At 43.3% G+C, this 14,191-nt stretch overlaps 1 protein-coding gene across 1 annotated transcript in view; it reads right to left on the reverse strand.

Annotated features, from left to right (window-relative positions):
* Positions 1-9,982, reverse strand: part of LOC145349105 (stAR-related lipid transfer protein 13-like) — a 370,169-nt gene extending 360,187 nt beyond the window's left edge. The window contains exon 1 of the mRNA XM_080197456.1: positions 9,942-9,982. The gene's annotated coding sequence lies outside the window, so the exon portion shown is untranslated. The remainder of the gene's footprint in view (positions 1-9,941) is intronic.
* Between the last annotated feature and the right edge of the window lie 4,209 nt (positions 9,983-14,191).

Genomic DNA, 14,191 nt, shown 5'->3' on the forward strand with positions numbered 1-14,191 from the left:
GCACATAAATCTTTGACCCCTGGCAGTTGAGACCTCTTGCCTGCATTCAAGACCATCCCAAGTTTCCTAGAAAACTGAAGGTAAATTCGAAGAAGCATTCTGATCCGAATAAAAGCTCAAGAAGCAAAGGCACAGAAGACAATTGTCAGAAAAAAGTTCTAAAGAAAGACTTGGAAGCTGAAGGCAGAAATTAAATTCCTCACTGCAGCAAAAGACTCCATTGAATCTCACGGAAGACCAGCTTCAATACCCAGAGTGTGCAGAGTCAGCAGATTAGTTGAGGTGAGCTAAAAATTTAGTTCAAAAAACACAAGACCTGAAAATAGTAAATACTGCAGTCATCAGAAATTGCCATTGAAATCACAAATCTAAGAAACCCTATTCCCAAGACGGCACCTGAAGAAGTAGTGGTCAAGCTCACTCTGAAGAAAGAGTATAAAGGCAAAATAACTCATTAAAAATTAACCACGACTAAGTAGGCAGCTTAAAAACCACAGCAAAAGCCTGTCTTCAACACTTCCAAGATCTGAGAACAACTTGCTTAAGCTCTAACCAGTCCCTGGCAGCCATAGTTGAAAAAAATATAAATACTGAGATCAGAATGCCATTGCTGTCAGAGCTTGCTAAAACTGGTAAGCGGAGGAAAACCCTTTGTGAAGAAGTGTATGGCATCACCACCTTGGATTTTCAGGAACTTCTGAAAGCTGAACCTGCAATTAAAAATTTTAACCATCGATTAGAAATCCACCTTTCAAGATCAACCTGGACTTATCCAAAGCCCAAATCGTCTATAAAAAAATTGTGCACTTTGGAGAAAGGGATTCTTTAGGTACATGATTGCATCGGGCTGAGATAAAAAGATAGAATTTGAAAAAGTTAACACACTGTTTTGATTGATAGGCTCGATAGCCAATGCTATAACAGCTAGATGAAGATGTATGAGTCATCTGCAAAATTTGATGATCTTTTAATATTATTCAACACCTACTTTAACCTCAGAATTAACAAAACCCCGGAAAGGGTTAAATTTAATAAATGTGTCTACAGCCAGGAAAGCTTGTCAAATGCTTCATTACTCAGCTGTACAGAATGCAGTGATTATGTTGACCTGAAATCTGAGCTGATCAGGGATAGAATAGTTGTAATGGGGTGGACAAAACTCTCTGTCATGTTTCAAACAGTGGAAGAAAGCCATCCAGAATGACAGACAATCTGAAATCCATTTAGAGCACAGGTCCATATTAAGCAGAGGCAATACAAAGTAAGCCCCATTATGTGGTTAGTAAAACAACACAGAAACAAGGACACTCCAGGCCAAGGGAACCAGTAGAGTTGCCATGCCAGCACTGTGAAGCCCCATAAGCTGATTAATATCTGACAATTTCAGCCCAATGCTTTCAATGTAACCAAACATGCCAATTTGGAAAGTTGTGCAAAATCAAAGCATTAAAATGCACAGAAGATCCAAAGAGGGTTCACAAGGTTGAGACAGCACACCATGAAGACACACAATCATGCTTCTTGTGTAAGATAAATGGTTCTGGATTTTTATTCTGGAATGCAGACCTCTCAATTAATGGCCATCCCACAAACTTGAAATTAGACATGGCAGCCAGTGTTAGAACATAATAAGAACATAAGAAGTAGGTGCAGGAGTAGGCCATCTAGCCCTTCGAGCCTGCCCCGCCATTCAATAAGATCATGGCTGATCTGAAGTGGCTCAGTTCCACTTTCCCGCTTTCTCCCCATAACCCTTAATTCCCTTGCCTACCAAAAACCTATCTACCCGTGTCTTAAATATATTTAGCGAGGTAGCCTCCACCACTTCAACGGGCAGAGAATTCCAGAGATTCACCACCCTTTGAGTGAAGAAGTTCTTATGTTCTTATCTACAACCAGTCTTTTTCTCTCGAGTAGAGTGTAGCTACGACTCTCCTCAAAATGGTAATAGATCTCAAAACACCCAGTGTTGTAAATCATACTGAACTGAAAGTTCCTGAGAACTCTTACAAGAAAGATTCTCTCAACTGGAACTTCAGTTCTAAATTGTCTTCTCTCTTCGCTGAGATGGGTTTGTCCACTTTTATTACAGGTGCCAGAAATCCACGTTGATCAGACCAGCCAGCCATTCAGATGATTATCATGGCACTGCAAGTGAATGGCTGTCAAAATCCTCAACCTACAGCTCCAATGCCAGTTTGAGAGATGAGCTCTGAGACCACAGGGCAGATGTTGCAATCCCCAGCCAGCATTGCAGTGCCACAAACAGCACTGGAAGCAAGTAGTAGCCATCCATTAATGACAGCACACCACAGAGCTGATGCAAAAGATGAGCTTCCTACAAAGTCACATCCACACAACAGAAAGAGCCATATTTCATCCCAGAGTGCATTATGGTCAGCTGCACAGAGAAAGAAGAGAAAATAAACACTATAGAGCCAAGACCAGAATTCATCTGCCCCAGAAAGGGCGGGATAAACCAACCATTTATCATTACAATTCTTTGCAATTCAATGGCAAAGAATGGAAAAAAATGAAAAGATACCCAGATGTCTGAACAATTCAACAAAGTGTTAGAGTGAACCAGGGACTTGAGAAACCATCTAGGACTCAGGTGAGGAGCAGAATGTCATTGTTCTACTTTGTTGGAGACAGCAGCTGAGATAACATAATCAACAGTAAACAGACAGCTTGTATGGATATATATTGTTAAGGTGTGATAGAAATAGTGTGATGGAAAGATGTACAAGGAAACAATATTCCAGGAATTGAAATAAAGTTTGATATCTGCAGGAAGAGCATGAATGCATGATACCTTTTGATGTGTTATAATAGATAGCATACATAGGATCATTGGTATCCTTAAAAACAAATTCTCTTCTTTTTTGGTTTCCCACAGCAGAATAGATAGTAATGCCCAACCTATAAGCTGCTTAGTTTTGAACTGTGCAGTTGATTCATTCCTGCATATTTTTAATTAATTAGGGACAACATGCACATAGAGCGATAGAGTCAGAGGTTTACAGCATGGAAACAGACCCAAAAATTGTCCATGCCGCCCAGTTTTTACCATTAAGCTAGCCCCAACTGCCCACGTTTGGTCCATATCCCACAACATCACTCTTACCCATGTAACTGTCTAAATGTTTTTTAAAAGACAAAATTGTACTTGCTTCTGCTACCACCTCTCGCAGCTTGTTTCAGACACTTATCACCCTCTACGTAAAATAATTGCTCCTCTGGACACTTGTGTATCTCTTCCACTCACTTTAAATCTATGCCCTCTAGTTTGAGACTCCCCTATCTTTTGGAAAAGATACTGACTATCTACCTTATCTGTGCCTTCAGTATTCAAAGGCCTCTACAAGATCACGCCTAAGACTCTTCTCTCCAGGGAAAATAGTCCCAGTCCATCCAGCCTCTCCTTATAACTCAAACCATCAAGTCCCAGTAGCATTCTAGTAAATCTTTTCTACACTCTTTCTAGATTAATAGTATCCTTTCTATAATAGGGTGACTAGAACTGTACACAGTATTCCAAGTGTGGCCTTACCAATGTCTTGTACAACTTCAACAAGACATCCCAACTCCTGTATTCAATGTTCTGACCCACGAAACTAAGCATGCTGAATGTCTTCTTCACTACCCTGTGTACCTGTGACTCCATTTTCAAGGAGCTATGAACCTGTACCCCTAGATCTCTTTGTTTTATAACTCTCCCCAACACCTAACCATTAACTGAGAAAGTCCTGCCCTGGTTTGATCTACCAAAATGCATCACTTCACATTTATCTAAATTAAACTCCATCTGTCATTCATCAGCCCAATCAATCAAGATCCCGTTGCAATCCTAGATAACTTTCTTCACTGTCCACTATGCTACCAATCTTGGTGTCATCTGCAAATTTACTAACCATGCCGACTAAATTCTCATCCAAATTATTAATATAAATGACAAATAACAATGGACCCAGCACCAATCTCTGAGGAACAGGCTGGACACATATTCTATGCAAGGACTTTTGCTGGGTTGCCACTCAGCTTAGAAAGGACATTGGTGACAACTAACATTAGCTCCTGAGTACTAAGCATACCAGAAAATTACTGCAAACAGCAAGTCAATCCCACAGTGATATGTCCTATTTCATGTATTCTAATATTTTACTAAAAATTCCCAGGTTGAAATGTAATCATTCCAATAATCAGATCCTCATAATTAAACCAGCACATCTGTTCTTTTAAAATAGGTTGTAAACTTTTATATTTTTACTCCTTCCTGGGACGTGAGTGTGTGTGCAAGGCAAGAATTTGTGATCAATTCCTCCTTAAGAATGTGGAGGAGAGCTGCAATAGCAGATAACCTAATGTAGGTATGTCCACTGTGTTAGGAAGGGAGTTCCAGATTTTGGATCTAGTGGTGGAATGATAATATAATTCCAGGTCAGGATGGTGTGCTACCTGCAGGGAAGTTGCAGGTGATGATAGTCCATGTGTTAGCTGCCCTTGTCTTTCTAGGTACTATAGATCGTGGGTTTGAGAGATACTGTCAAAAGGAGGTTTGGTGAGTTGCTGCAGTACACCCTGTAGATGATACACATTGCTACTACTGTGCCCTGGTGGTGGAGGGAGAGAACATTGGAACATAAGAACATTGGATTAGGAGCAGGAGTAGGCAATTTGGCTCTTCAAGCCTGTTCCACCATTCAATAATATCACAGATAATCTGTTTGTGTCGCAACTCCACTTTCCTGTCTGCCCAAAGAACCTGTGACTCATTTGTCTATCAAAAATCAAACTCAGCCTTGAATAAATTAAATGGTCCAGCCTGCATTGCTTTTTGGGGAAGTGAATTCCACAGGTTAATGACATGCAGAGAGGAAAATAAATCTACATCTCTGTTTTAAGTGGGATTTCTCTATTATTAAAATGTTGCCCTAGTTATAATCTACTGCAAAAGTGGAAACATCCTCCTGGTATCCATCCTATCAAATCCCCTCAAGATCTTATGTTTCAATTAGATTCCCTCTTACTCTCCTGATTTCAAGTGCGTATAGGCCCAACCCATTCACCCTTTCAACAATAAGATCTTCATCTCAGGAATGAGTCAATGAACCTTCTCTGAACTGATTCTAAAGCAATTATATCTTATAACAAATAAAGGTGACCAAAATTGTACACAAATATGTGATGTCACCAAAGCCCTGTAGTAAAAATTCCCTACTTTTATATTTAATTCCTTTTGCAATAAACATAAGAACATAAGAAATAGGAGCAGGAGTAGGCCAACTAGCCCTTCGAGCCTGCCCCGCCAGTCAATAAGATCATGGCTGATCTGTCGTGGCTCAGTTCCACATTCCCGCCCTCTCCCCATAACCCTTAATCCCCTCTCTTATCAAAAACCCATCAACCCGCGTCTTAAAAATATTTAGCGAGGCAGCCTCCACCACTTCAACGGGCAGAGAATTCCAGAGATTCACCACCCTTTGAGTGAAGAAGTTCCTCCTCAACTCCATTCTAAACCGCCCCCCTTTTATCTTGAGGCTGTGCCCCCTAGTCCTACTGTCTTTTTTGAGCGGGAAGAGTCTCTCCACCTCTATCCTATCCATCCCATTCATCATCTTATACGTCTCAATGAGATCTCCCCTCATTCTTCTAAACTCTAACGAGTACAAGCCTAGTTTATTCAGCCTCTCTTCATAGCTCAACCCCCTCAACTCCGGTATCAGCCTAGTAAACCTCCTCTGCACTCCCTCCAAGGCCAAAATATCTTTGCGCAGGTGCGGCGCCCAAAACTGCACACAGTACTCCAGCTGCGGCCTCACCAATGCCCTATACAGCTGCAGCAAGACCTCCCTACTTTTATATTCAATCCCCCTCGCTATGAAGGCCAGCATCCCATTCGCCTTCCTGACCACCTGCTGCACCTGCAAGCTGGGTTTTTGCGACTCATGCACAAGGACCCCAAGGTCCCTCTGCACCGTCGCCTGCTGCAGTTTTTCGCCCCGTAAGTAATAGTCCTTCCTACCATTCTTCCTACCAAAGTGGACCACCTCACACTTGCCAACATTAAATTCCATTTGCCATTTCCTGGCCCATTCGCCCAGCCTATCTAGATCCTTCTGCAGACTCTCCACACCCTCCGCACAATTTGCCGTTCCCCCAATCTTGGTGTCATCAGCAAATTTCGACACCCTACACTCGGTTCCCTCCTCCAGATCATCTATATAAATGGTAAAAAGCTGAGGCCCCAGCACCGACCCCTGGGGCACTCCACTAGTCACCATCCGCCAATCCGAATAGCACCCGTTGACCCCCACTCTCTGCCTCCTATTTGACAACCAATCCTCTATCCACGCTAACACCCTACCCCCAACTCCATGTCCCTCGACCTTCTGCAATAACCTCTTGTGAGGTACTTTGTCAAACGCCTTCTGAAAATCTAGAAAGACCACATCCACCGGCTCTCCTCTATCCACCGCCCTAGACACATCCTCATAGAACTCCAGTAAATTTGTCAGACACGACTTCCCTTTAATGAAACCGTGCTGCGTCTGCTCTATCAAGCAATTCCCTTCAAGATGCCTCGCAATTTCCTCCTTGATGACGGATTCTAACATTTTACCTACCACAGACGTTAAACTAACCGGCCTATAATTCCCCGCCTTTTGCCTGGCACCCTTCTTAAACAACGGCGTAACATTAGCTGTTTTCCAATCATCCGGCACTCCCCCGGAATCCAGCGACGTCTGGAAAATAACCACCAAGGCATCCACTATCACCTCCGCCATTTCTTTCAGAACCCTCGGATACATTCCATCCGGTCCTGGGGACTTGTCCACAATCAGCCCCTCCAGTCTGTCGAGCACCGCCTCTCTAGTAACAGTAATGTCATTAAGACCCTCCAGTCCTACCACCTTTCCATCGCTAACACCCGGCAAATTATTCACGTCCTCCTCCGCGAAGACCGAAACAAAAAAGCTATTCAATACCTTAGCCATATCCCCATCCCCTACCACAAGGTCCCCTTTCTCATCCTCTAAAGGACCAACGTTCTAGCCAGCCTCTTCCTTTTTATATATTTATAAAAACCCTTGCTATCCTTTTTTATATTAAGCGCTAGCCCAGCTTCATAGTTTCTCCTACCCTTCTTTATCAAACTTTGTTGACATTTAAACCTCTCCCAATCCTCTTCTCGCCCACTGCTCTTAGCTACTCTAAATGCCTCTGCTTTTAATTTAACACTTTCCTTCACCTCCTTCGTTATCCACGGCTTATTACCTCTCCTCCTACGGTCCTTTTTGACCCTCGGAATAAATTTCCGCTGAGCACCAAGAAAGATCTCCTTAAAGATCCTTCACTGCTCCTCAGCAAACCCTCCCTCCAACGCACTCCCCCAGTCCACATTCACCAATTCTTCTCTCATCCTACCGTACTCCCCTCTATTCAAACAAAGGACGCGTGTCCGGGAACCCACTTTCTCCTCCTCCATCTGCACCAGAAACTCCACCATACAATGATCACTCTCCCCAAGAGGATCCTTCACCACAAGGTCCCTAATTCTACCCGCCTCATTACATAGCACCAGATCCAAGATAGCTCGCTCCCTCGTCGGCTCCAACACTCACTGTTCAAGGAAATTATCCCGGCAGCATTCCAAGAACTCTTCCTCGAGCCCACCGCGTCCAACATGGGTCGACCAATCAATATGCAGATTGAAATCCCCCATAACTACGGCCGTCCCATTCCTGCACGCCGCACTTATTTGCGTGTTAACAGCCCGCCCCACCTCCAGATCATTATTCGGGGGCCTATAGACGACACCCACCAACGTCTTCCTCCCTTTGCTGTTCCTAATCTCCACCCACAACGATTCCACCCTCTGCTCCTTGGCTCCAATATCATCCCTTGCTACCACCGTGATGGTATCCTTAATCAGCAGAGCTACGCCCCCCCCCTTTTCCCTCCTGCCTATCCTTCCTAAACACTTGATAGCCCTGTACATTCAGCTCCCAGTCCCTGTCACCCTGCAGCCACGTCTCTGTAATGGCCACCAGGTCGTATCCATTTGTGTCGATCTGCGCCACCAGCTCATCCACTTTATTCCGAATGCTTCGTGCATTCAGATAAAGCGCTTTCATCCCAGCCTTCACCTGGACCCTATTTGCCGTAATGCCACCAACCATACTCATGCCCCCTACTCCCTCTATTATTGGGACATCCTCGGCCTCTTCCCTTACCTGTACCCTCTCCTTAACTTTCGACCTCGTAACATCACCTACCCTCGCACCCTCCCCCCCCCAATTAGTTTAAAGCCGTCTACAGTCCTCTTTACTCGATTCGCCAGCACTCTGGTCCCAGCACGGTTCAGACCAACCCCATCCCGCCCGAACAGGTCCCACCTACCCCAATACTGGTGCCAATGCCCCATAAATTCAAACCCATTCCTCCCACACCAATCCCTGAGCCACCCATTCAGTTCCTTAATCCTGTCAACCCTACGCCCGTCTGCACTCGGTTCAGGCAGTAGCCCAGAGATAATCACCTTGTCGGTTCTACTTTTTAATTCCATTCCCAGCTTTTCATACTCCCTCCCCAGATCCTCAGTCCACATTTTGCTTACGTCGCCGGCACCCACATGTACCACAACGCCCGGATTCTCACCCTCCCACTCCAGGTTCCTCTGCAGCACAGCTGCGACATCCCGTACCCGAGCACCAGGCAGACAACACACCCTTCTGTGCACTTTGTCATTGTGACAAACTCACCTGCTATACCTGCATGCTACTGTTTTGTGATTCATGAACTAGGACACCCAGATCACTCTGTACCCCAGAATTCTGCAATCTCTCTCCACTTAAACAGTATACTTTTTATTCTTCTTACCAAAATGGACAAGTTCACATTTACCCATGTTATACTCCATCTGCCAAATTTTCCCACCCACTTAACCTGTTTATATCCTTTTGCAGACTCCTTATGTCCTCTTTACAGCTTACTTTCCTACCCATCTTGGTGTTATCAACAAACTTAGCAACCATACATTTGGTTCCTTCATCAAAGTCGTTGTTTTGAATTGTAAATAATTAAAGATCCAGACTGATTTCTCTGGCACTTCACTAGTTACAGCTTGCTAGCCTGAAAAATATCCATTTATCTCTACTCTTGACACCATGTGCTCTGATCGCATGTAGTAATTTTGCAACAAGTCCCACAGGGAGATCAAATCAGTGATTCCCCATGGATCTCAAGGGGGTTCTCATATAGCCCTTGCTATTTTAACACCTCTATCCCAACTTCTCATTGTTTTAATTTCTGTCTCAAAGTCTTGCTGCTTTAATCTCTCTATCATAGAATCATAGAATTCCCACAATGCAGATGGAGGCCATTAGGGCCATTGCACCTGCACATACAACAATGCCACCCTTTCCCCATAACTGCATATATTTACCCTGCTAATCCCCCTGACACTAAGGGGTAATTTAGCATGGCTAATCAAACTAACCTGCACATCTTTGGAGTGCAGAAGGAAACCCAAGCAGACATTGGAAGAATATGCAAATTCCACAGAGACAGTGACCCAAGACCAGAATTGAACCCGGATCTCTGGTGCTGTAGACATCAGTGCTAACCACCGTGCTGCCCCAAGACCTTGCTGTTTTAACGTCTTTATCCCAAGGTCTCGCTATATAGACCCTCTGTCCCGAGGTTTCGCTGTTTTAATCTTACTCTCCCAAAGTCGCTATTTTAACCCTCAACCCTCACTGTTTTAACCTCTTGCTCTAGAAGTCTAGCTATTTTAATCTCTTCTATCCCAAAGTCTCGCTATTTAACTTCGTAGACCTAAAGTTGCGCTGTTTTAACCTCCCTGCCCGGAGATCTTGTTGTTTTACATTCATTTTCCAAAGTCTTGATGTTTTAATTACTCTGCCCCAAGGTCTTACTGTTTTAACCTTCCTGCATCAGGATCTCGCTGTTATGCATTCCTTCTCTGAAGTCTTGCTGGTTTAACCTCTCAGCCCCAAGGTCTTGCTGTTTTACCTCACTCTGTTGAGATTTTGTTGTTTTAACCTTTGTCCTGAGGTCTCATTGTTTTAATTTCTCTGTCCAGAAGTCTTGCTATTTCAACCTCTCTCCCGAAGTCTTGTTGTTTTTAATTGGTGCATTACGAATCACACTGACATCTAATGTTGAAAAAGCAGAAATGCACCCTCTGTTTTTTCAATTTCACCAAGCTATATCAGGCCCTCAAGATGTCAAAAATGGTATAAATACTAATTTGGCTAAAGGGAATATGATGCTCAATTTAACTACTTTTAATTATATTTATTAGTGTATCTTAAATAAGCAGCTTGTTGATTTAATTGGTTTTTATCTTAATACTGGACCCCTTGCTGTTATTGGTCCTGCAAGCTTTATTGCGAGTTGTGACAAAATAATTCATGAAGTTGAAGTGATGAAAAGATATATAAGGTGAGCATAATTCCACATTTCCATTAGCTGACCCTAACAACAAATCGTTATAAACAAGAGGGACTCTTACACAAGTCTCTGTTATTTAACACCAGGACAGCTGCACCATTTGCAACATAGTTTTACAGACAAGGCAATTTCATGTTGTTAACATGGCATTTCCGAAAGAGCAGGAAAAACGCTGTTAAGTTTGAGCAAACATGCAGGATTTCACTCAGTGGAAAATTCTGTTTCATTCTATTCTTTCGATTCACTGACATCCTACATAAACTTTCTCCCCTGGAATTGTGTTTATTATATTATGCCCTCTATGACATATAATCTGTTACCTATGACTCCCTCAGTAATAAAAAGAAATCATCACAAATTACATCTATAAACACCCTTCACAAGCACATACTTTCTGTGGGCTCATAACAACGGAAGATTTATCACATTTAAAAACTATATAACACTTTAATGGCCTCATGTTCCCTGCTTCAACTGAAAATTATGTATGTATTAAGTGAGATCCATTTATCAGATATTTTGATGTATTTTAGGAATATTTGACTAATGGCTCAGGCCTTGAAATGCCAGGAACAGATTGCTTTGCAAAGTTGCTATCATTCTTCCTGCAGAACAGATCTTGCTGCAGCAGGTGTTCCAGTAAGGTCACTTCCCCAGGGGTTGCAGCAATATTATGGCAAACAGATTGAATTTGCTTTTATTAAAATCCATAACCTTATATCCAGATCAAGTTTAACAGAGTTTTGTTTTGTGCCATGTACCCAACTTTCTGGAAGATGCATCAAAGGGTGCATACAATCTTTTTCTTGCTTTGATCTGAATATAGCTGGATAGAATCTAAATGTGCCTGTTGTTCAGTTCAGTCTGTGTGATTCTGAATCCACCTGTGGTTTTACTCTTCACGTTCAGCTTGCATTTCCAGACACCGCTGATTGTGCCTTTATTTCTTGCAGTTTTACTGACTGCGTTCAATGACTCAATTCTCACTTTGCCTCTGGATTCTCTTCTAAACAGAACTCTGATGTCTCACTGGGACACAGGAGGTAAAGTGAAAATATCATCTTCATTACACATTCATAGCCTCTGGCATTTTCTAGGACCACAAGATGTGTCAAGCCTGAACAAATTCAATAAGATGTGAAAGCAGCATTTATACATTAGACTAATTATTCTTATAAATACCTTTTGGTAAACTGTAGAAAAATATGGGGTGTGATTATCCCATTTACAACCTTAAAGCTCCCACCAGTGGGAAAACTGGAATGTTACCCGCAGGTGTTAGCAGTATCTGTCAGGCGGGATTCACCCACCTTTAGTATCTAAAAGTATTCATTGTGCAAAACATGCTGGCCAGCCTAGCTTCAGAGAGATCAGGTCTCAACATTGAGAGACAGGTCCTCCTTCACTTCCACCACAGACATGGGGACCCTCATTGGTAAGGAGAGCCCCCAGCCTCTCAGCATAAAGGATCATTGTCCACCCAACCATTAAAAGAACAGGTCACCCCCCACCCCACCCGCCACACACACAAGTTGGGATCCCCTCAGGTCCATCCCTTGACAATGCCAATCCTTCACAGCCCCCAGCACCCTGGCATTGACATACCGACTTGCACATTGGTCTCAGGAGGGCAAAGAGGTAAGTGCTTTGTTCAAGTGCCCCTCTGCCACTGCTAAGCTGCAGAGGAGGGTCTCCCAAGAGACCTGGGCACTGGGTGGACTCGGGCAAGGGAAGGGGTAGACCTCGGGACTCTCCCCTGGGATGGATGTCTCATTGCTGGACAGTCCCTTGTAGACCTAGGAAAAATGGCGATCACTCTTTGCATGATGATCACAAGCAGGTTTCAGCTCAAAATCTTCATTCTTATCCTTCAAAGGACAAGAAGGAGCTGGAATTAAGGAATTGTCCTTTCTCTCTCTCAGAAGCACCAGGGGTGAGAAGACCCCTTTGAAGTCCTCTGACTGACAGGAAATGTCAGTTTCACTCAGGTGATTCCTTTTTGAAGCCTGAATGAGCCACGTGCAGCCTGGTCACTTTGAGCCGTTCTGATTGACAGCTCCAGAGCAGATCCAGTAAGCCATAAGAACCTCCTCATTCTACCTGACCTGTACACTCAGCCCCATTCTTTTAACAATGTAATTTTTGTAACTCTGAGTCTTCCTGAAAAGCTCAAATGCCTCAAAAACCTTTGTGCTAATTCAATTTCATGCTCCCGTATCTTTAGCTCACCTTTGATTGACAGGTTGGATCAATAACACACCAGGCAGGAGCTTTGTTTGTTTTTGATTTTCTTTCCCTTCATGGTTGAATGTATCTCAAGTACTTGGTTTTGTTTCTAACCTCAATGTTTATTAACATTTATACAATCTTGTAGGGGTTGGGGGGGGGGTGGTGGTGGAGATGGTACCTTCATTATCCCTCCTATGGAGGTATCTCCCCTTCCTTCCCTACAGCAACCCATGCAACAAAAGTTGGCCTGGCCACCCACCTTGTTTTTGCCTTGCCCTGAACATGTAAAAGTGTGGGGGAGATGGAATGAGGCCCTTAAGTAGCCATCATAATAGGGGAGACAAGTAAGGTTGGCGGGAAGGCCACCCACTTTACTGTATGTGCTCCCACACTTTCAAATACACCATGGAAGTGGAACTAAAATCCAGCCCTATTCTGTACGATGTATAAAAGTCTACTGCCCTAAACCTTCATTTACATAAAATGACATCAGAGGTCACATGAGTAAGCGGAGGTAGTTATCCAAACCTCTTCCTTAGGCACTGCCCCACGATGGTCCAAGGTATATAAACATTAGGAGGATAAAGATTGCTGTAAGCTCCATTTCTCCTGTTGTATCCCTCACTGTAGCTGCAGTTTTGCATTCTTCTATTTGATGACCTTCCTCCTCCTCTTCCATTAGATACAGTGAAATTCCCAGAAGGAAACCAAAAGTGCTTTGACAGAAGCCCCTTAGCAGTTTATGACATTTTGCAGGCAGCATCAGCAGCCAAAACACTATCTAACAGAAGCTAACTGTCTCCCAAAAACGTGCAACAATTTACTTGAGAACTTTTGAAGTTCCAATATTGTTGATCATATAGAATTGACATTGGAATCCTCCCAACTGCATGAGATGATGAACATGCAACAAATCAAATGCATTGAGCTTTGGGTGCTTCATTTGCTGATGGCTGAACAGGTCAATCCTTGGAAGCAGGTTCTTCCGTAAGTGCCGCATGTGGTTACCAAGTTTTATTGTAGCAATAAAACTAGTATTGCCTATTGCCAATCTATTTTAGCTACATGCCAGCCCACAGGTGATATTGTCATTTTGCTCTGTCAATAACAAGTGTTTCACAGGTACGAAAATTGATATTTAAGACCTTTATGCCACACCTGCAAGCAACCTTGAAGCAAAGCTTTGGCATCCTACTGGTTGTCTGGCTCCAGCCATCCCACTATGCAGAACATCTTTAGGAATGCAATCACTTTCCATCCTGCAAATGTGTCCCAACAGTGGGGGAGCCTCTGCTTAGTGATGCCAACATGCTTAGGAGATTTGTCTTTGAGAGGGTAGTTGCAGTCATAATTTTGCCCTTCCTCGAGATCCACAGAATGCATTGCAAATAGTGGCGATGAAAGTTGTTACGCTTCCTTTCTTGATAGCTAGTCCATGTTTCACAGCCATACTCCAAGGTGCTGAGAACACAGATCTCATAAA

This window comes from Carcharhinus amblyrhynchos, chromosome 10 (genome assembly GCF_965287045.1).
Source record: "Carcharhinus amblyrhynchos chromosome 10, sCarAmb.v2.hapA, whole genome shotgun sequence".
Lineage (NCBI taxonomy): Eukaryota > Metazoa > Chordata > Chondrichthyes > Carcharhiniformes > Carcharhinidae > Carcharhinus > Carcharhinus amblyrhynchos.